This window comes from Ovis canadensis, chromosome 6 (assembly GCF_042477335.2).
Source record: "Ovis canadensis isolate MfBH-ARS-UI-01 breed Bighorn chromosome 6, ARS-UI_OviCan_v2, whole genome shotgun sequence".
Classification (NCBI taxonomy): domain Eukaryota; kingdom Metazoa; phylum Chordata; class Mammalia; order Artiodactyla; family Bovidae; genus Ovis; species Ovis canadensis.
Window position 1 is genome coordinate 85,525,071 of NC_091250.1, and position 21,360 is coordinate 85,546,430.

Sequence of the window (21,360 nt, forward strand, 5' to 3'; positions counted from 1 at the left end):
TTCGTAGAGAGCTGGAAGCTTAAAAAAAAATTTCCCATTCACGTTTTCATCCAATAGAAACTATGGTAGGTGTGGCTACTTCTTTATTATTAACAGCGACTACATAAAAAGAATAAGGCAGCAAAGTCTTTTATATGCCTGCCGGTGTTTCAGGAGTAAGTACCGGTCCACCGGTTTGCTATTCAACTAAGATACACCTGCAAAACAGGCTTCTACCCTGGCTTGAGTGTCCCCCGAGACAGGAGGAGGTGCAGGGCCAGCCGCCAGCCTCATGAATCATCCAGGCCTGCCTACAGCTGCCTTCCATGTGTGTCAATCACCTTTGAAGGCGGCAGGTCCCACCTAGGTAGGGGAAGCCACAAGGCTTCCCTGGTGGCTCAGAGGGTCAAGTATCTGCCTGCAATGCAGGAAACCCGGGTTCAATCCCTGGATTGGGAAGATCCCTTGGAAAAGGAAATGGCAATCCTATGGACAGGGGAGCCTGGCGGGCTACAGTCCATAGGGTCTCAAAGAATAGCTCGTAACTGAGCAGCTAACACTTTCACAGAAAATATAGTAAAAGGAGGAGCAAGATTTCTGGGGAAAAGCATTTTCAGGAAGTGACAACAAGTCCTTGAGGTTAAGGGCTTCAGAGACACACAGCATTCTTGCTCCTGTGCTTTGATGAATAAAAATAGAGAAAAGAAGTTCAACCAGGAGTAGAGATCACGGTCAAAAAAACAAAAAGAGTGGAGAAGTGTACAAAAGACAAAGGAAAAATAGGCCATTTGACTTGGTGCTCTTGGATTTAGAATAATCTTTGAAGTTTCAAAAAAATCAGTGTGGGCTTCATTATTCCATTAGGGCTGTTGTGTTATTATGGAAGTATGTCTCAAATACTGGTGAAAAGATATACATAATAATCATAAAAAACTACCATTGACTAAGTGCTTAGCTGGTGCTACTCACTGTTGTGAGCACTTTTTACAACGACACTGAGTTATGTACTATTTGTGTAGACAATTGGAAAACCAAGGCATAGAGATATTGAGTACAGGCTAAAGGCCAGCACAGCCAATAAGTGACAGGGCCAGAGCAGTTTCATCCACTGGGGGGAAAAATGTGGAAAGGGTTTGATTTCATGTTCCCTGGCAACTTCTTGGGTACTAATCAAAGTTCTTACCCATCCTCTATTTAGAAGGAAGTGCCTTGTAGAAGTAGCCCTGGGAAGTATAGTTTCTGGGAAGGACTATCTCTAATTACAAAAGAATTATTAATCTGGTTTACATATTGAGTATGTAGATGGATACATTATACACGTATTTGTGAGAAAACACACCAGGAAATCCATCAACCCTGAGTGCATCCTCAAAATCATATTTTGGGTTCTGTCAAACCAACCCAAGAAAAGAAAGCCAACTTGAGGGGCCCCTCCAGAGGGATCAGTTGTAACTTTCCATGACATCTTTTATGGTTATCTCTCTCTAAAACTTTAACGGTTTATCCCTTAAAAGCTGCAAATGCTATCAGAAGGGCCATAAGAGCCTAGAACTTTATACATTTGGATAATCGAGACTATGTAAAATTAAGTTCCAATGCAACCACTACCAAGTTAGATAGTTTAGACCAGGTTTGGTAAGTACTGGACACACACTCAAAGAAGGCGATGGCACCCCACTCCAGTACTCTTGCCTGGAAAATCCTATGGATGGAGGAGCCTGGTAGGCTGCAGTCCATGGGGTCACAAAGAGTTGGACGTGACTGAGCGACTTCTCTTTCACTTTTCACTTTCATGCACTGGAGAAGGAAATGGCAACCCACTCCAGTGTTCTTGCCTGGGGAATCCCAGGGACGGGGGAGCCTGGTGTGCTGCCGTCTATGGGGTCGCACAGAGTCAGACACGACTGAAGCGACTTAGCAGCAGCAGCAGCAGACACACACTGCTCCTGTATTATTCTCATCATTATTGCTAGAAGGCCTTCAGCTCAGAGGTAACCTAGGAATCTTCAAGACAGAGGTCCAAGCACAGCAACAATTTCTATCCTTGATTTGATAGTAAGTGGGAGGGATAATCAGGAAAGGATAAGATTGGTATTGGCTGGTTCATTAGGCAAGATTTCATGGAGAATGGAACATGAATTAGACCTTGAAGGATATGGGGAGATTGTTGAGAGGGGCAGACAAATCCAGGCAGGGGCCTTCCCTGGTGGCTCAGTGGTAAGGAATCCACCTGCCAGTGTAGGAGAAATGAGTTTGATCCCTGATCCAGGAGGATCCCACATGCCTTGGGGCAACTAAGACCATGTCTGGAGTAAAAGAAGCCACCACAGTGAGAAGCCCATGAACCACAGCTGAAGTGCCCCCTCCCTCTCTCTCAAACTGGGGATAAGCCTGTGCAGCAATGAAAACAAAGAAAACAAAACAAAAAAAGCCAGTGCAGACAGCAGGTGGAGACAGAGTGATCACAGCCTGTGAGTGCTGGGGAGGAGGGTGTGAGTGGAAACAAGGGAAAAGACGAGACAATAGAGTGTTCATCCTGCTGGGGTGAAGAGGAGCCATCCTCTGCTTGGCTTGCATGGGAAAGGAGGACCAGATGATAAAGAACCTCAAGGGCTGACTCCTCAGGTCTTCACATGACTTCCGGCTACTTCTCTCGTGATGATTAAACAGCGAAAGGCAGAAAGAATAAAAAGGAATGGAGGGAGGGATGGAAGGGAAGAAGGAGGAGATAAAGAAAGGAGGGAAGAATGAAGGAAGGCAGGAGGGAGGAAGAGAGGGAGGAAGAAAGAGAAAAAAATTCAGCATCTTGGGCATGGGTCATTTATTCAGAGCAACAGTATTTTCAGAATTGAGTTAAACTTCCATGATGTGCCATTTCAGCTACTATGTGATCATCTTTCTCGTTAGAAGCAAGCCTCCTTTGCAGTCAACATATCCTGTAAACTTTGTTCTTTGGAGAGACGGATGGAATGCATTAGAAAGCTCTCTGAACTCAAGGTTGGGCCTGTCCTAGTTAGGCAGCCAGCTCACTTGGGCTTTTTGATTAGTCTGAATTATTTTATGTATCTTGACAGGGAAATCTATGGGGGGAAAGGAGGTCTGTTTTTCAAAGCTCTTTCCTATTAGATCACCACAATGAAGGTTGGCATTCTCAAGGATTCTTCCTGGCAGAAAACTATTGTAAGACATTCCTGGCAAAGAACTGTTGCTAAGACAGTACCTCAAGATTCGTCAGAATTGCTTTGCCCCTGTTGGCTTCCTTTTTTTTTCATAGCATATTTGTAGGGTTGTCTAAGATGACTGAACGCCACAACAAAAGTGAACAAATTCCATCTGATTTTATAAAATGCTATATACTTTAGCTGAAAGTATATAGCCTTATGAGATGGAATTGCTGTACACATTCCATCATGTTGGCCTCAGTTTCTTTTTTGAACTAGCTTCAGTTCAGTTCAGTCACTCAGTCATGTCTGACTCTTCGAGACCCCATGAATCGCAGCACGCCAGGCCTCCCTGTCCATCACCAACTCCTGGAGTTCACTCAGACTCACGTCCATCGAGTCGGTGATGCCGTCCAGCCAGCTCATTCTCTGTCATCCCCTTTTCCTCCCAGCATCAGAGTCTTTTCCAATGACTCAACTCTTCGCACGAGGTGGCCAAAGTACTGGAGTTTCAGCTATAGCATCAGTCCTTCCAAAGAAATCCCAGGGCTGATCTCCTTCAGAATGGACTGGTTGGATCTCCTTGCAGTCCAAGGGACTCTCAAGAGTCTTCTCCAACACCACAGTTCAAAAGCATCAATTCTTCGGTGCTCAGCCTTCTTCACAGTCCACCTCTCACATCCATACATGACCACTGGAAAAACCATAGCCTTGAACTAGCTTAGCTCCAAATATTTCATTGGTTAATCACAATTACTTAGCATGATATGAGTAAATAGAACCCAGAAGGGCAATTACAGAAAATAATAGTAATAATCACAAATATCAGCTGATGGGATAAATGCCATCTGGTTCTGTATATGTGGAAGAGATTGCATTTCTCTCACAAACTCACAGCCCATGTGTAGCCTGGTTTGCAGATGAGCTTCTAGGATACTGGATGGATTTACAGTTTGGGGGCAGATACTGCTCCAGGTTGTGTGCTTTGGAGGTAAGAGGGAGTACATTAGCCACTGGAGGTGGCACATATTGTGTGAAGATTTCCTCCATGGACCTGCAGCCAGTGCATTCTTCTTTAGTAGAGAAAAAAAAAAGACTTCATTGTTGCTCCCTCTATAAATATTACAAGGCCTATATTCCACAACTGTAAATATCTGTGTTTATATGACTCCATTCTTACATAAACCAGGTGGGTTATTTAATTTTTTTGTTGATGGTTGTTGATATTTTGAAGGTTGTTGTGTCTGCCTTTCTTGGTTCCATCATTTGTGTTAGCTGCTCAGTCATGTTCAGTTCTTTGCAACTCCATGGACTGTAGACCACCAGGCTTCTCTGTCCATGGAATTTTCTAGGCAAGAATATTGGAGTGGGTTGCCATTCCCTTCTCCAGGGGATCTTCCCATATAGCTATTTAAAATTGACCCAATGTGTGTGTGTATGTGTTACTCAGTCGTGTTGGACTCTTCGCAACTGCATGGAATGTAGCCTGCCAGGCTCCTCTGTTCATGGGGTTCTCCAGGCACAATACTGGAGTGGGTTACCAGGCCCTCCTCCAGCGGATCTTCCTGACCCAGGGATTGAACCCAGGTAGCCTACATTGCAGATAGATTTTTTACCATCTGAACCATGAGGGAAGCCCAATTGACCTAGTACCATATGTCGAAAGTGTAAAATGTTGCCTCTCCTTTTGAACTGTGACCTCATTCTAAGGGAGTCCACGTCCTTGTGGATGACCCCTCTACACCCTTGACCCCACCAACTCTAAGGACATTTACCTCGATTCCTATGAAGCTGCCTGTTTTCAGGGCTGCCGCTTGCATCTTCTCATCCAAAAATCTTCCATTTCAAAAAATCTGAGAATGTTACTCTCTTCTATATTCTTTTAACTGTTCAAATTTTCCACTCCCTTACTCAAATTTTGCTTTCTTCTCTGAATGGATTGTACTCCTGGTTCTTGACTTCTGGAGCTCATCCAAGAATCTCTCTCTCTTCTGTTTTCACTTCAAGCTTGTCTGACCCCGATCCCACTTCCTTGCCTGCATCCTCAACTTCCCAATGGCCTGGCAGAACCAGGGCTCCAGCCTTCTCTCTTCCTATGGGCATGAGGGTTGGAGCCACTGTATCCATACATCTGCAATGCCAGCCCCTCTAGTTGGTCTCTTCAGCAGTCCTGGTCCACCATGTCTCTTCTCTGCGGTCAGCCCACCTGCAGTCCATTTGCCTGGCCTGGCACACCAGGCTTTTCATGACCCTGGGCCCTGCCTGCCTATCATCAGCAACATCTCTATAGCCTTTCCACCCTCAGAATACTGCCCGTGCCCCAGCCCCCATGCCCTAGTAACACTGTGTTAGAGGGGTCTGCCCTTGCCCCTCTCTCCGCCCCAAAATTTCCACAAGAAAGTGGTTTCCAAAGAAAACTCCAGCCATACTTTGCTCTTCACTCACCCTGCCTCCTGCAAGTCCTTCAGTGGAAAAATAGGAAAGAACGGCGGGCCAGCTCAGCTGCACTCCTCCCTTGGCTGCCTTGGGAGTTTTCCTCTGCCGCTCCATATGCTGAGTCTTCCCAGGGCAGGCTTCTGTTTGAGAAGACATCATGCCCAGATCTGCCCGGGCTGGGTGCCTTCAAGCTCTTTTTACCTTGTTCCAGGTCTTGTTCTCCAACTTAGTGATTACCATTTGAAAGGTGATATTTTGGCCTCAGTAATTACTCTTCAATTTTTCTCTAATTATTCCAAACTCAGGTGGGAAAGGGAAGCACTCTTTGTTGGGGACCCTCTTAGATACCCAAGAAAACCTGTGGTTCCTGTAACAACCAGGGTCTCTCACTGCCAGGCTCTTATTCATGCAAAACCACGTTAACAGTTCTTATTCATCTGGCATCACCTGCATTGATGTGGCGCACTTTTAAATGCTCTCTTACAGGATCCTGGCAGAAACCCCAGGAGCTAACTCTACTTGACAGGTGAGGAGACTGAATCCCTTAGAGTAAAGTAACTTGTCCAAATTGCCCAGTGGGTTACAGGCAGACCCAACACTCAGGTATTTCTCTTCCCTCAGTTTGGGAAACTCCTGCTCTATCTTCAGGGCTCAGCACAGTGCCACCTCCTTTATGGAACCTCTCGTCACTTTCCTGAGCAGACATCCATACCCGCGCTGTGCTTGCTGCATGCCCTACTCAGGCAGTTATTATCCTGATTATAATTTTTAAAAGATAGTCTTCTCTCTAGACAGTCAGTTAGGTAACATGACTTCTCATAGACCTGCAGGACTTGGCCCAGTGTCTGGAAGGAACACTGCCCAGTGCCTTCAACAGACATTAGTCAAAAGAACTAAAGATGACTGTAAAACAAGTGGACAAATGAGGGAATTCTCACTGTTAGGTTACATCTGGAAGGATCCCTTCCTTTTCCTAGGAGTCTAAGCCTATGGACTTTAGAAAGGAGACTAACTTTATTACACTTAATTTTCACTGTAATGCCACAACCTAGACCTTCACGATTCATTCATTCAGATTCAAAAAACGTATTAAACTGTTGATGTGCTAGTCACTGTCAAGGAGGAGAAGAATCTCAGTTTTCAGGAACTCCTTATCCATGAAGAAGCAGAGTTAAAGACAGAGGATTAAAGCCCAAGGTGGAGATTGCCAGGTATTCATACAGTTACAGGGAAGAGGAAGGGTGGCTTGTTTCTTCTCATTTAAAAGATTTAAGTTGTTAAAAACTTCTGCCCAAGTTCGCCCAACTGGTAATGACAGAGCTTACAATGGGGTGCAGGTCCATTTTAGTGCCCGTGACCTTCCCGGGCCCACATGGCATTGCCCTGGCCCTTTGCCAAAAAGGGGGCCCGTGAGAACAGGGGCCCATTGTGCCTCTAGGTTTGCTTCAGAGAATCTGGGTCTTCTTGGTGGTGATGCTTTAGTCACGTGGTCATGTCCTGTTCTTCTGACCCCAGGGACTGCAGCCTGCCAGGCACCTCTGTCCATGGGATTTTTCCAGGCAAGAATACTGGAGTGGGTTGCCATTTCCTTCTCCAGGGGATCCTCTACACCTTAATGATTTTCACAAATGTAGATGTGGCTTGTCTTGAGTGGGTAGAAAAACTGCCTCAAACGTGGTCTTGGAGTTTCAAGCCCACAGTCAGGTTTGGGTGGTACCTTGGGAAGAACCTGAAAAAGACCTGAGCTCTCATGTGACAGTGACATCTGTAGCTATTTAGATGAATTTAAATTCCTTTCAAGTGGAACTGACAATGTTAGTAAACCCTTATTAAAGATTCCCTCCTTAAACTTTATAAGCTTTCAGTGTTGCATGATTTAAGTCCCACTTAATTCTACTTTCTGTATATTCAGTCCTCAGTGAATAAGACCAAATGACCATTTTCTTCACAAAACCTCCTTATACTTGCTATCTTTCATGTTGTAGAAATAGAGTGCTCTGTCCAGGCCTAAGAGCCCAACTTCTTCAAACTTCTTCCTGATAAAGTTAAAATTTCACAATAACTAATAACCTACAGTGACTCATAGATACACACCCAAAATGGCCCAATAAGAGATGGTGTGGAAAAGGCAAAAACAAGAGGCAAAGCATGCTGCTGGTCCCTTTGGGTGTTGTAAGCATAGAAGAAGCCAGCGTCTAGATGGAGAAGTGTTTTCCTTCCCAGTGAAATTTTGCCTTCATCCAAGAGAGGGCAGGTCCTCAAAAGCGGGGTTCACTGCCAAGAATCCTGTCCTTCAATTCTCCAAAGTCAAATATAAGAAAGAATATCTTGAAAACTACTCACCATTAAAGCAGAGACAGCTGTTAATCTTCCAACAGAATCTCAGCAAGGGGCAATTCGTTTGGCTTTTCTCAAATCACAAGCAGGTGAAGATTTTCCTTCTCAACTTGGACAATGAACCTGGATGACTGCCTCTCTTTTCAGCCCTTCTTAGAGATGAATTTCCCTGGGCACCTGCTGCTAAGCCACGATGAGGGGTCTGGAGTAAGTAAGGGCACTTCCTTGTGGCCATAAAGCCACAACAAGGTGGAGCCATGGACACAGGCTCGAGTGACGTGGACAAAGGCATTTCCATGGCCAGTCCTGGTACCTCTGGCCCTAGGAGGTGCTGCTCCTCCCAAGGGCAGCATAGAAGCTGCACCTCCAGTCAAAGTTTAGATGATCACAGAGTAATGAATAGTTTCCCCTCCTACCAGTTATGAGAATGTGTGTTATCACTGTGGACTTATCCTCGAGTCCTCTACCCCTGGATGGCTCATCTAATCCTGCACGGGAAATGCTGACCTCAACTGCAACCAAGTGGCCAAAGTACAGGTGAGACAGCAGGAACTCATTCTCTCTAGGGTATGAGAATGTCTGAAAGATGCCTCCATTTAATTTTCAAATCCATTCAGCTTAGTTCCATGAATATTTATGGAGAGTTAAGAGCTAGAAGCAGTGATCCAGAGGCCCTGGATCACTAAGTTCCCCATTTGCCCTGTTGTAATTTGAGGCTTTGTCAATATCAGTACTGGCTATCAGCCTAGGGTGGCTAGACTGGTCCTTCCAGCTCAGCCTGTCCCCTTGAAGCAGCATGGTCCATGTGGCAAGGGAGAGGCTGCTTTCAATCCTTTCTCCCACTTTCTCTGAGTTGCCCCAGAGGCTGAAAGCACGTCTTTGGCAAGTCCTGCCACAGGTGTATTCCCACCTCTATGTTGGGTGACTCTCATTAAAGTGTCTCAGGGTGGCCAGTCCTTCTCAGTGATTTGGCTGCACCTGGATCAACACTGATCATGTTCTGTCCACCCATCCATAAAGTCACAGCTGTGATTTTGGAGGGTGTGTGGCAGCAAGCCAGGCGGACTTCAGGATGCTTATTCGTCAATGTCATGTTGCTGCAGGGTTTTGGCAGAGGGGGCAGCAGTTATGTTGGACACGTCCTGTCCTCATCTCTGCCACCAGAGAACACTGCACACACTAACTCCTATGAACTTGAAGTTGGAAGAAGATCTGTGACTCTCTTGGTCTATCCTCCACCCATCTTAAGGTAGCATCTTCTCCAGAATAAATGAACCAGGAATCACATGCCAGAGTTCACCAACAGGTCTGTTCCAAGTTCCAGTCTTCTCTAAACCAATTATTCTAAACTGGTTGCTATTATTTCTCCCTGCCCTGCTCCACCAGCCCCTCTCCTACAAATCTTCCTGTTCTATGGCATCCGAATACTACCTACTGTCTTCACTCCTGCTTAAATGGCTGACTTCTGTTATCCTCCGCTGGAAGCAATCATATGAGATTTCATATAAAAGCAAGAGTAGGTTCTCATTGGGAAGCTGTAGAATTCTGCTGGTGTGATGGGAAGAGGAACAGAGTGAGAAAGCAATCAGGGTCTGTTAATGCACATGCCCAGAGAAATGGAAAGGAACTTACCCTCCATAGTGATATAAGGATGGTTTCAAATATAACAAACTACTCTGTTGTCTGTGATTGTGACACCACTATTAGGAATTAGTCTGGGTCTTGTGAGAAACATGCCAAGATGAGGCTAAGTACGCAAGGACTTAATTAGGGAAGATACCTGTATGAGGGATAATAGGACAGGAGCCGAGAAAGTTTGGGAAAGCACATGGAAGAGCTTAATGATGTCTTTATTGACTAGATGGATAGATGAATGAATGTACAAAATATTGGGTTGGCCAAAATGTTTTTCCATAAAACTTTTTTGGCCAGTTTCCCTTCCCTTGGGAAAGGGAAGGAGAAAGGAAGCATCTGGGTACAAAATGATATGAATTAGCAGAGTTGTTATTAAGTTGTAGGCAGGGTAGGTATTCAGCTGGTGTCCACCACAGGGCTGTAGTGGGTCCTTACTCCTAACATCTCTAATGATTGGTCAGGTCTATCCAGATTGGTTGATGCCTCTGCTGTACGGATTATTAAATATTTTGAAAATCAACCCAAGTATACAGACAATCATATTTGCCTAGAATATTCGGCAACGTTTTCACAAATGGAAAGTAATTTATTTCTGATGGCCATTCACTGCAACATGGGGCCACCAGACATATTAACAATTCTCACAGATGTTGGTAGTGCTGAAGTCAGGGGAGCTGCTCAAATCCATTTATTGTTCTATGAATTTGGTGGAGGGCAATTTATCACTTGAGGCTATGTCCATTCCAAGTTTCTGATGAGCTGCTGATTTTTGCTCTACTCTCCCTAGGAAAGAATTTATATTAATTTTTCCTCACCCTCCCACTAAAAATATACCAGCAACTACTGCTGGTGGACTTCTCTGTTCTCTTATCATAAGCCCAGGACATCCTCCTTAAACTGGAGAGTGTTTGAAGGAAAAATAAATGGAGACCAAATGATATGTGACCTGTTATTAAAGTTTTTATACCCACAACATACTGAAGTAATGGGCGGGTGGTATTTGGGGGCAAACTGATAAATTGTCTAGACTTAAGCAGAACTAGCAGAGCCCGTGTGGATGTAGGAGCTGGAGAGAGGGAGACATAAGACAAAGGAACCCAGGACCCTCAGAGATTGTACCAAGGACTCTGAACTCTCGTGGGAGGTGGTACTGGGGTTCAGGCCAAGTTTAACTAGAGCTCCAAACGGCATGTGAGCATACTTCATATCCGAGGTGTACTTAGTCTAGCTGGATTTGTTATTTCTTACACCAGAAATGAATTATAAATATCAGTCCAAAGGCAGAGACAGACTAATTTTTCTTTCATTTAATTCCCTGAGACTGAAAATCTGTGTTCATGTCTGGAATGGGCCTGAACCGCTTGGGTGGGAAATAGCAGGTCATGGGTTACTTCTTCCAAGAAGAGAGAGATGCATGAGCAGGAAACTTGGAAAGATGATGCTTCGGGGGTATAGAATTCTGAGGGAAGTGACATGTTTTCTTCCATGCATTTAAACTCCCCTTCCAGGGTAATGCAGTGGTTCATTTTCTGACATAGGGCACAAGCTCTCTTTCTCTGAGTTCTAATTATTGCTTCTCTCCTGCATGGTAATGGCTTCACCCGCACGCCCTGGGCTTCCAGGTGGAGTCAGTGGGAAAGAATCTGCCTGCCAGTACAGGAGACACAAGATATGTGTGTTTGATCCCTGGGTTGGGAAGATCCCCTGGAGAAGGAAATGACAACCCACTCCAGTTTTCTTGCCTGGAGAATCCCCATGGACAGAAGAAGCCTGGCGGGCTACAGTCCATGGGGTTGCAAAGAGTCAGACATGCCTGAGCACTACTACTATCCGACTATACAGCCCCTGAAAAGCATACTGTCTCTAGCTCGGAGTCTGCCCTGGCCTCCTGCTTACCTTTGGAAATGGCCCCTGTTGGTAAGCTGTTTTCAATGATTGGATTTGACAGTGGTGGAGTAGAAGGTAGGAGAAAGCCTTCCTCATGGTTCAGGTCTATGGAAGGAAGATAAGAAAGATCAGACTTGTCATGAGAAACGAATAAAGCTTAAGGCTGCAGAGGAATGTCTTTAAAATGCTACAAGGGGAAAATTGTCAATCCCAAATTCTATAGCAAATATGAAGGGAAATTGAGACTTTTTTTCAGAAAAACAAAGACCTAGATCATTTATTACTAACAGACATGAACTGCAAGAAAGTTTAAAGAGGTTTCTTTAGGCAGAAGGAATATGATATGAGACAAAAACTTGGACTTACACAGCAAATGAAGGACACTGGAAATTGTAAGAATGAGCTGACTACAGAACTCAGTACACCTAACGTCATTTTGGGAACACACCTGTAATCCAATCTGATTACACAGGCTACTTAATTTGCCTGAACTGCTCTGAAGGAAATCCAGCATTCTCAAGTATAAGGAGAATGGTTATTTATGCATGATTTGGGAGAAAAGGCAACTTAATTAAGGAAGAATGAGACTGAGACTAAGTTTATTAAAGGGCGAAGACATTTTAAATTGTGCATCAAATGTAAAAAATTAATAATAGAGATTAGAAAAAATTCAAGGAAGTAAAATGAGCATCGAAAATCTAAAGAAGAAAAAAAGGATTACATTTTAAAATCTATCACTTTAATAATTTGAAATTTAAAATAGAACCAGAATGATGTTTTGATAAGGACTTCTCTCAGAGCTGAGTTGGTAAAGAATCTGCCTGCAATGCAGGAGACCCTGGTTTGATTCCTGGGTTGGGAAGATCCCCTGGAGAAGGGATAGATTACTCACTCCTGTATTCTGGCTTGGAGAATTCCATGGACAGTCCATGGGGTGACAAAGAGTTGGACACGACTGAATGACTTTCACTTTCACTTACAATGTTTTGATACAGAGCCATCCTTAAAAACACCAAAAACTTAAATAAACCCCTTATATCTCTTTGGACTGTATTGGGCAATTCCGTAGAAAAGAAGAAAGGACATATATGAACTGACATATATGAATTCTTTTTGTTTACAAAGTTAATGATATAGCATTTGGTATGTGCTAATTTCTATTCTAAGTACTTAAGAATGTTAAATAATTTAATTCTCTCAAATACCCTATGAGGTAAATACCATTATTATTTATGTCTTACAAATACAGTCAATGTCATATGGTAAGTTTGAGATTGAAAGTAGACATTTTCCTCTATTCTTTGCTTTTAATCTACGTGCCATACTGCTCCCACACACAATAACTGGAGAATACCCTACATTTCAAATATAGATAATTTTCATTACTTTTTATATCTATAGAACATTTATAAAGATGATCATATAGCTGGCTACAAAAAATAGCTCCAGAAATTCAAAAAATAAAGGTTTTATAGGTCACATTATCTGATCCTAATTCAATTAGGAAAAAAAATTATCAAAAGATGATCAAAAATTGTCTTCTTGAAAATGAAGAAGTAGAAAACAATTGACTTGAAAAGAAATCAAAAGGGAAATTACTGACCTTCTTTCACTAGGAAGGCCTTTGACTGTACAATTTTTCTACTCTAATTTCATAGAGTTGTAGCAATTTTATAGTCAAAAGGCCTTCCTTGTGAAAGAATAAAGATGAGAAGTAAAGAAACTAAGTCTACATTCTAAGAAATTAGAAAAATAACAATAAAGAATGATTAATAAACTTTGGCCACCTCATGCGAAGAGTTGACTCATTGGAAAAGACTCTGATGCTGGGAGGGATTGGGGGCAGGAGGAGAAGGGGACGACAGAGGATGAGATGGCTGGATGGTATCACTGACCCAATGGACACGAGTTTGAGTGAACTCTGGGAGTTGGTGATGGACAGGGAGGCCTGGCGTGCTGTAGTTCACGGGGTTGCGGGGAGTCGGACACGACTGAGCGACTGAACTGAATTGAACTGAACTGAACTGAACTGAATAAAGATAAAATCTTAATAGAAGGGAGAAAAGTAATAAAGTATATAAATAAATTTAAAATCTTATTATATTAAAATTCTATCCACTTGATAATCTAATTTTTTAAAAGAAAAAAAGCAAAATTATAAAAGATCAGAAAATAGAAAGATCAAATATTAAAATGACCAAGAGTATTAAAAGAAAATATAATTTAAAACTTTATGGCAACAAATTTGAAAGCTGTAGAAAACATTGGAAAAGAAGAGGAAAAATGATCTATTTTTGCAGATGATATGATTGTAAACTCAGAAAACCCAAAGGAATCTGGCAAAAATCTCCTAGATTTAAGAAGAGAATTTTGTAAAGTAGATCCAAAAATATGCAAAAAACAAAAATCATTAACTTTTCTCTACTCTAGCAATAAAATAGGAATGGAAAAAAAACGCTCAAAATCAACCCCTATGGAATACTTAGAAATAGATACCAAAAAAAAAGGAAATAACAAAATCATACTAAAATATGTATGTAAAAGGAGAAATGGACGGACATGCCATATTTTTGGATGAGAAGACTCAATGCCACAAAAATATTCCCTCAAATTGTGTATGTATTTCACTAAAACTCACAGCAAGGTGGGTATTTTGGTTTGTTAGGCTTTGGCAATTAAATAAGATGATTTTTATCATTTCTAGAAAACAAATGAAATACTGAAGAAAAAGTAAGTAATTTTAGAAAAGTAAACATGGGGCAGAGACTTCCTCACCAGTTATCAGAACTCTCTAGAAAGCCACTGTATTCAGATAAGTACCTTATTTGATCCCAATTTTATTGTATATCTAAAGGTACAAATGGATGAGTAAAATGTACCAGTAAAAATATAAAGGTAAAGCAAAGCTCTTGCAAGAAGGATCTAGATTATATGTACTATATTGTGCAGGAAAACTTTCCTGATCAAAACTGAGAAGTCAAATCCTATGAGAGAAAAGGCAGGCATATTTAACTCTAAAATTATAACTTTAAGGCAAAGCTGTTGTAAAAATATCATTGACCATAGTAGGTTTGCAGAAATACATATTGTGTAGATAGTTTATTTCATTTTTATAATATACAAATATTTATTGTAATTTGACAAGAGGAATGAGAACAAACAAGTAGGAAAATGGGCAAAACATATAAATGGGCAATTCGTTGAAAAGCAAATCCAATGGCTGAGAAACACGGAAAGATGTCCAAGTTCACCCAAAGTGAGGGGAATGCAAATCAATGATGAGATATCATTTTGTACCAACCAGATTTTCTAAAACTTAAAAGATCTGAAGCACTTCTTGCTGGCAGGGTTGTAGGAAAGGGATCACTTTCATAGTCAGAATGAGCAATGCTAGAGCCTCTTGGGGAAGCAGTGCCGCAATACCTACTAAAACTTAAAATACACATACTTTTCAGGCCAGCAATCTTCTTCCTGGGAAACACTCCAATAGATGTAGTTGCTAGAACCTAAGGATTTATATAAAGTGTTTTTTTCGGAAGGGGAGGATTGTGTTAGTTCTTTTTTGCAAATTGTCTCTGAAAGCTGCAATGTTTCTGGCAATAGGAGAGTGATTGAATAAACTATAGGGGAGCCCTGTGTTTGATTGAATAAACTATAGGGGAGCCCTGTGTTTGATTGAATAAACTATAGGGGAGCCCTGTGTTCGAACAACACGGCTATCAAAAAGAACAACAGAGTTCTGCTAGTTGACAGGAAGTTTCATAAAGTATTGTTGACTGAGTAAAGCACAATGCAGGAAGAAGAAGGGTAATATTTTTCTGTTTTTGTCAATGATCAGAAAGTGCATGTGTGTGTAGGCATACATTTTTATATGACTGTACAGTCATCAGCAAAAGTAGGAAAGATACATATTAGATTATTAACATCAGTTATCTGTGTAGGTGGGTGGGTTGGGAATTGATGCATATGCTTGTAAGACAAGAGGAGGCACCAAGTCTATAAAAAGGAAAACAAGCAAAAAGGCCACCCACACAACCACACACCTATGTTTAAACTGATCTCATACATGCATTTGTGAAAATAGATGAATGTGTATGGTTCAGACATAAAGCCCTCACCCAGCCAGTTTGAAGGATTCTGTCTCCCTGATGACTTCTTCCTTTCCAGGAACACTGGTTGTTCATTTGTACCCCTGCACCGACACATTCCTCAGGAAAGAATTTCTGCTTCTGGGATTCCCATTTTTAATCCAAAGACTTACGAAATGCACCCCACTCTAGTATTCTTGCCTGGAAAATCCCACGGACAAAGGAGCCTGATGGGCTACAGTCCACAGCATCACAGAGTCAGACATGGCTGAGCGACCAACACACCCCTCGCGGCATAGTGTCTCATCTCAGAAACAGCACTCAGAAAGGCTCCAACATCCTTCTGGAAATGCACATCCTTTGGGTTTCTACCTCTGTTGCTTTTCGTCTGTACTTCCTTCTGTGAAATGACTCCTAGGTTAACCTTTGTAACTAAAGCAAATGACACAATTTGGGGCTGCTTCTCTAGGAGCCTCAGGCCATGGTTCTCTCCCCACAACAGAGCAGCAGAAAGTGAAGGTACTGGAAAATGACTAGTTGCTCTTTAGATCATAAGTCCAAGACTTTGAAGTAGTCTAAATTGTGAACTTCTTCAGCATCATATATGAGGTAAAATACAAGAAGCCAAGAAAACGAACCAGAGCTACTATTAGGCGGCCTACGCTGTTGACTGCCCCCTGGGCGTGTACAGAACGTTTGCTAGTTTTACATTCCGTGCTCACATCTGTCTGCCTCCCTCCGCCTCCTCATGGCGGAGCAATTTCCTTCACTTCAAAGGAAGCTCCAGGTGCAGGGAGGACCCCAGGCTGTGGCCCCGCCTCCAAATCTGGCTCCTCTTCTTAATGAAACATGTCCTCTCTTCATCTTATCCCAAGTTGACTTCTGGAGCTATTCCTCAATGCATTCAAACGCTTTTGAACTCCGAGAGTGAAAAAGAAGTGTAGTTTCTTTTTCCCTCAAGTCATTGATTCTAACTTTGTCATGATATTTCAAACTGATGAACTGCAGAAACAGCAGGAATAATTACACATGCCACTGAAGAGAACAGGAGACAAGTTGAAGAGAGGTGAATGAGCTGTGGGAGATTAGTCTTAGACCTTTAACTTTTGGGGTGGTTTGTTATGCAGTAGTTAACTGATGCTGTGTCCAACCCCCTTGCAATATGATATGCTTCTCCCAGTGAGAATTAGGGACCATGTCCCCACCCCCGTGAATCAACCTGCTCAGGCCTCAGGATGTTGTGGGAGTTCCAGAGCCTAGGCACTGAGAGGCTTGGCAGCCTCCACTCTTACCCTCCTGGGACCCTGCGATGGCCATGCTGTTGAGAAGCTCAGGCAAGTCTACTGGTGAATGAAAGGCTTTTGGAAGAGAACAGAGGCTCTCACCAACGGGCAGCACCAACTCCCTGATGTGGGAGTCAGGCCATCTCAGACCTGGCAGCTGAAAGCAGGCTCACGAGTGATCTCAGGCAAAATCCACAGTGGAAGAGTTCAGCCAACTCCCAGAATTATGGGAAATAACAAAGGGTTGTCGGTTTAGTCACTGAGTTTAAAGCAGTTTATCGTAACAGCAATAAGTGATGAAGATAGACGCTTGGATATTTTAACTGAGTGTCTATCTTTTCTTTCTCTTTTTCTAGTGTTCTGTGTATAATGGGGCTCCTTTTAAATATTTTTCCTTAGAAATCTTGGAAAATACATTCTCTTCATGGATGCAAATAACCCCTAACTACCATGCATTTAAAAGTTCCTTAGAGACAGAAGATTCTAAAGGCAAGCAGTACATCTTATGTGTCTGCGCTCCAGTATCCCATACCCAGAACAGCACCATGTGACCCATGGATGGTCAGCGTTTGTTGACCAAATTAAGTGTCTCGTGAGACACCTGTTGCTGCTTTCATCTCATTTTCTTAGTGTTTGCATGTGTCACTGAACAAATGGTGACTTGTGGTTGATTTGGCTTACCTGGACAGCCCGGCAGATGATCGCTTGTTGCTTCACTTTTCCACATAGAAAGTCCTCATAGTTGCCAGGCTGGAGGAAGTGAGCCCGTCTCCACTTGGTGGAGGAACTGATGTCATTGGACCAGAGTGTTCTGACTATGGGCTTCCCTGGGAGCTTAGTTGGTAAAGAATCTGCCTGCAATGCAGGAGACCCAGGTTCAATCCCTGGTTGAGGAAGATCCCTTGGAGAAGGAAATGGCAATCCACTCCAGTATTCTTGCCTGGGAAATCCTATGGATAGAGGAGCCTGGTGGGCTTATGGCCCATGGGGTCACAAAGGGTTGGACATGACTCTGACTATAGTTACTGGTGGCAGGAGCAGCAGCTAAAGTTTATTGGCACTTATCAATATATCAGTTGTCACACTATTCACTTTACATAAATTAGCTAGTTATTAGTTCATTATTATTTCCATAAGGCAACTGAGGCACAGATGGACTAATTTATCTGCTCAAGCCTGCACAGTTACATGGTAAAGTCTTAGCTTTCCTGCTTTTAGCAAACATTCTGGCTTTTTGTAGCTAAAATGGTTACAGCAGAAAGGTTTAAACTAAAGAATATTTAACATAGTAATTTGTAAAAGTTATCTAACAAGAAATCACCTATAAATGACAATCCCCAAAGTTTTAAATATCACTGTACTTCTCATTAGTCAAGAACAGGTATTACTGACAGCATTACTGCAGTTGTACACAGAAAGTTTTAAAACATATAAACTAATACAAAAAAAAGCATTATATGAGAACTTGGCTTTAAAGGTATTTACACTATTTTGAAGTGACCAGCCTTATAAAATGAAATGACCAGAGAATAAGACAAGATACAATTTAAAAGAGAACAAAGCATTTCTGAGACCTCACCTCTTGTAGGGAAGAATCTGAGTCGTGTTTCAAAGCTCCCTGTTTCCTTGAAGCAAAACCACAGCTTTCATGTTTGGATGTTACGGCACTAAAAAATGGCTCAATAGGCCAGACTAACCTGTGTCAGCAACTAGAATAATCTCCAGAAAAGAAAATTTACTTTGGGATTTAAGATGATCAAAACTGATTACTTTTCAAGAGGCTTAGAAACCCAAAGCTGTAAACACAGCTGGGGAAATACTTGAATGTGGGTCCATAAAAACTCCAGTGAATAATCCATCCTTCTGCCTCATGACGTGGACACTACACCCCATACATGAACCTATGGGGAAGCAGTAAATATTTTTATACAACCTTGTTTGTGAAGAGAGGAGAAAAATGTATAGACATGCCCACCCACATCTTTGATGTGTGTAAAGTAAATATCTTTCTTGTTTTATTGAAGTAAAGGCTAAAGGATTACATTCAGCCCAGCAAGTAAATTGTAGCACAGGAATATTATAACCAAACTTATAAAAATTGGATTTATCTTCTCAAAATTTAGAGTGCCAATAGGATTATTTTTATTGGATGAAAAATCACTGTTTTACTATTTTTTGACCAAAAGTTAATAGAACTGGGGCCAGTTTTCTCTACATAGGATAATTTGGACCTTTCTGTCCCCAGGAGGATAAACATCTATTAGTATATATTAACAATGAACATCTCTGGGAGTATGATTAGGAGTGTTCGCTATTTACTTCTCTTCGCTTTTTGTTGTTTTTTAAAATTTTCAAAAAAGCATATATTGTTGTTTTCAAAAGAGCATATATAAGAGCATATTTTTTATAATAAAAAATTACAATTTTTAAAAGCAATCAACCTAGTTAACTTACTGATAGACACTCCTGCAATATTTAAATAATTTGCTCTTAACTACTTTGCCTACCAAATAAATCCTTGTCTTCAGTTTATTTAAAAACAATTTTCCCTTTCCAAAGAATTCTTATGATCAATTTTCACTGGTATCTAGAAATTTATATCTAGGCTAAGAAAACTTTGACATAGGACTTGAGCCTTGAAAAGAAATTAACTGTGAAGAGGAAAGAAATTATGCCTTAAAAATTTCTTTTTCAGATGACTTGCTGTGTAGTTCATTAGCAAGGCACACAAAAAGTACTTTCTAAAATAATAACGGTCCAGAACCTTGCTCTTTGAGATAACAAGGCTCTGTTTTTGCAGGTGGCCTTCTACTCAAAGAACAAAAACTGGAAGCATCCATTGAATTGCCCTGTTTACATGTGTTGAGTCATGCTGATGGAACAGAGCTAATCAAGTCCTGGGTATAAAGCCCTTTATGTAAAGGAAAAGGACCAGCTTCAGATTCACTAACCCCAGATGCAAATACTTTCATGTGTCTTGACAAAGCCTTGAACCCAGTGAGGAGGACTTTGGAGGCAGATCGGGCCAATCCAAGGATCATGTGAGCCACAAATGAGAGCCACCTACAGAATTTTAGATTTTCTAGTGGCCACATTTTACAAGGGAAAAACAAACAGGTAAGTTAATTTTACCATTATATTTTATTTAACTAAATGTCTCTAAAATAGAATCATTTCAATTTTTAAAATGTACTTTCAATTGCAGTGTGCATTTCACCCTTACAGCACAGCTCACTTTGGACCAGCCACATTTCAAGGGTTCAAGAGCCACATGTAACCAGTGGCTATCTTATGGGACAGTGCCACTCTAGGATGAAAACGTTTTTCTCACCAAGTAGGATTTTAGCATCTTAAATAATTTTTTATGTTGAGATATAATTCACACACTGAAATTCATCCTTTTAAGCATACAATCCAATGCTCTTTATTATTATCACAAGACTGTTTGTTACCACTCTTTATCACCACTAATTCCAGAACATTTTCATCATTCCCCAGAGAAATTCCATGCCATTATCAGTTACTCCCCATTCCCCTTTTCCCAGCCCCAACAGAGCATTCTGTCTCCATGGACTTGCCTCTTTTGGACATTTTATATAAATGGACTCATTTATACAATATATGTGGTGTTTTGTAACAGACTTCTTTCACTTAGCATAATGTTATCAAAGCTTTATCCATGTTGTAGCATGTATCAGAACTTCACTCCTTTTTAAGGTTGACTGCTCTTCCCTTGTATGGATATATACTACATTTTCTTTAACTACATATTCATCAATTGATGGGACTTTGGGTTCTTTTCACATTTTAGCTACTATGAACAATAATACTATGAACATGTAAAAGTTTTTGTGAGATCGTATGTTTTCAATTCTACCTGCTGCTGCTAAGTTGCTTCAGTTGTGTCCGACTCTGTGCGACCCCATAGCACCCCTGGGATTCTCCAGGCAAGAACACTGGAGTGGGTTGCCGTTTCCTTCTCCAATGCATGAAAGTGAAAAGTGAAAATGAAGTCGTTCAGTCATGTCCAACTCTTCGTGACCCCGTGGACTGCAGCCTACCAGGCTCCTCTGTCCATGGGATTTTCCAGGCAAGAGTACTGGAGTGGGGTGCCATTGCCTTCTCTGTCAATTCTACCTAGGAATGGAATTTCTGGGTCAAATCAAAACACTATATTAAACAATTTAAGGAACAGCCAAACTGTTTTCCAAAGTGTTTGAACCATTTTACATTCCCACCAGCAGTGTATGTAGGTTCCGATTTCATCAATGTGTGTTATTATCCACTTTCTTATTACAGGGCTTCCCTGGTAGCTCTGATGGTAAAGAATCCACCTGCAGTGCAGGAGACCCAATTTGATCCCAGTGTCAGAAGATGCCCTGAAGAGGGGGATGGCTACCCACTCCAGTATTCTTGTCTTGGAGAATTCCATGGACAGAGGAGCCTGGTGGTCTACAGTCCATGGGTTGCAAAGAGTTGATCATGACTGAGAGACTAATATTTTCACTTTTTTTTTTTATTATAGCCATCATGATGAGTGTGAAGTATAAATCT

The 21,360-nt window shown here is 41.7% G+C and overlaps 1 protein-coding gene across 5 annotated transcripts in view; it reads right to left on the bottom strand.

The window, feature by feature from the left end:
• Window positions 1-21,360, bottom strand: part of LNX1 (ligand of numb-protein X 1) — a 257,811-nt gene that overhangs the window by 143,014 nt on the left and 93,437 nt on the right. Inside the window, exon 2 of one of the 5 annotated variants that reach the window (XM_069594114.1) lies at window positions 11,445-11,540. The exons of the other annotated variants lie outside the window; for them this stretch is intronic. The gene's annotated coding sequence lies outside the window, so the exon portion shown is untranslated. The remainder of the gene's footprint in view (window positions 1-11,444; window positions 11,541-21,360) is intronic. 5 annotated transcript variants of the gene reach the window in all.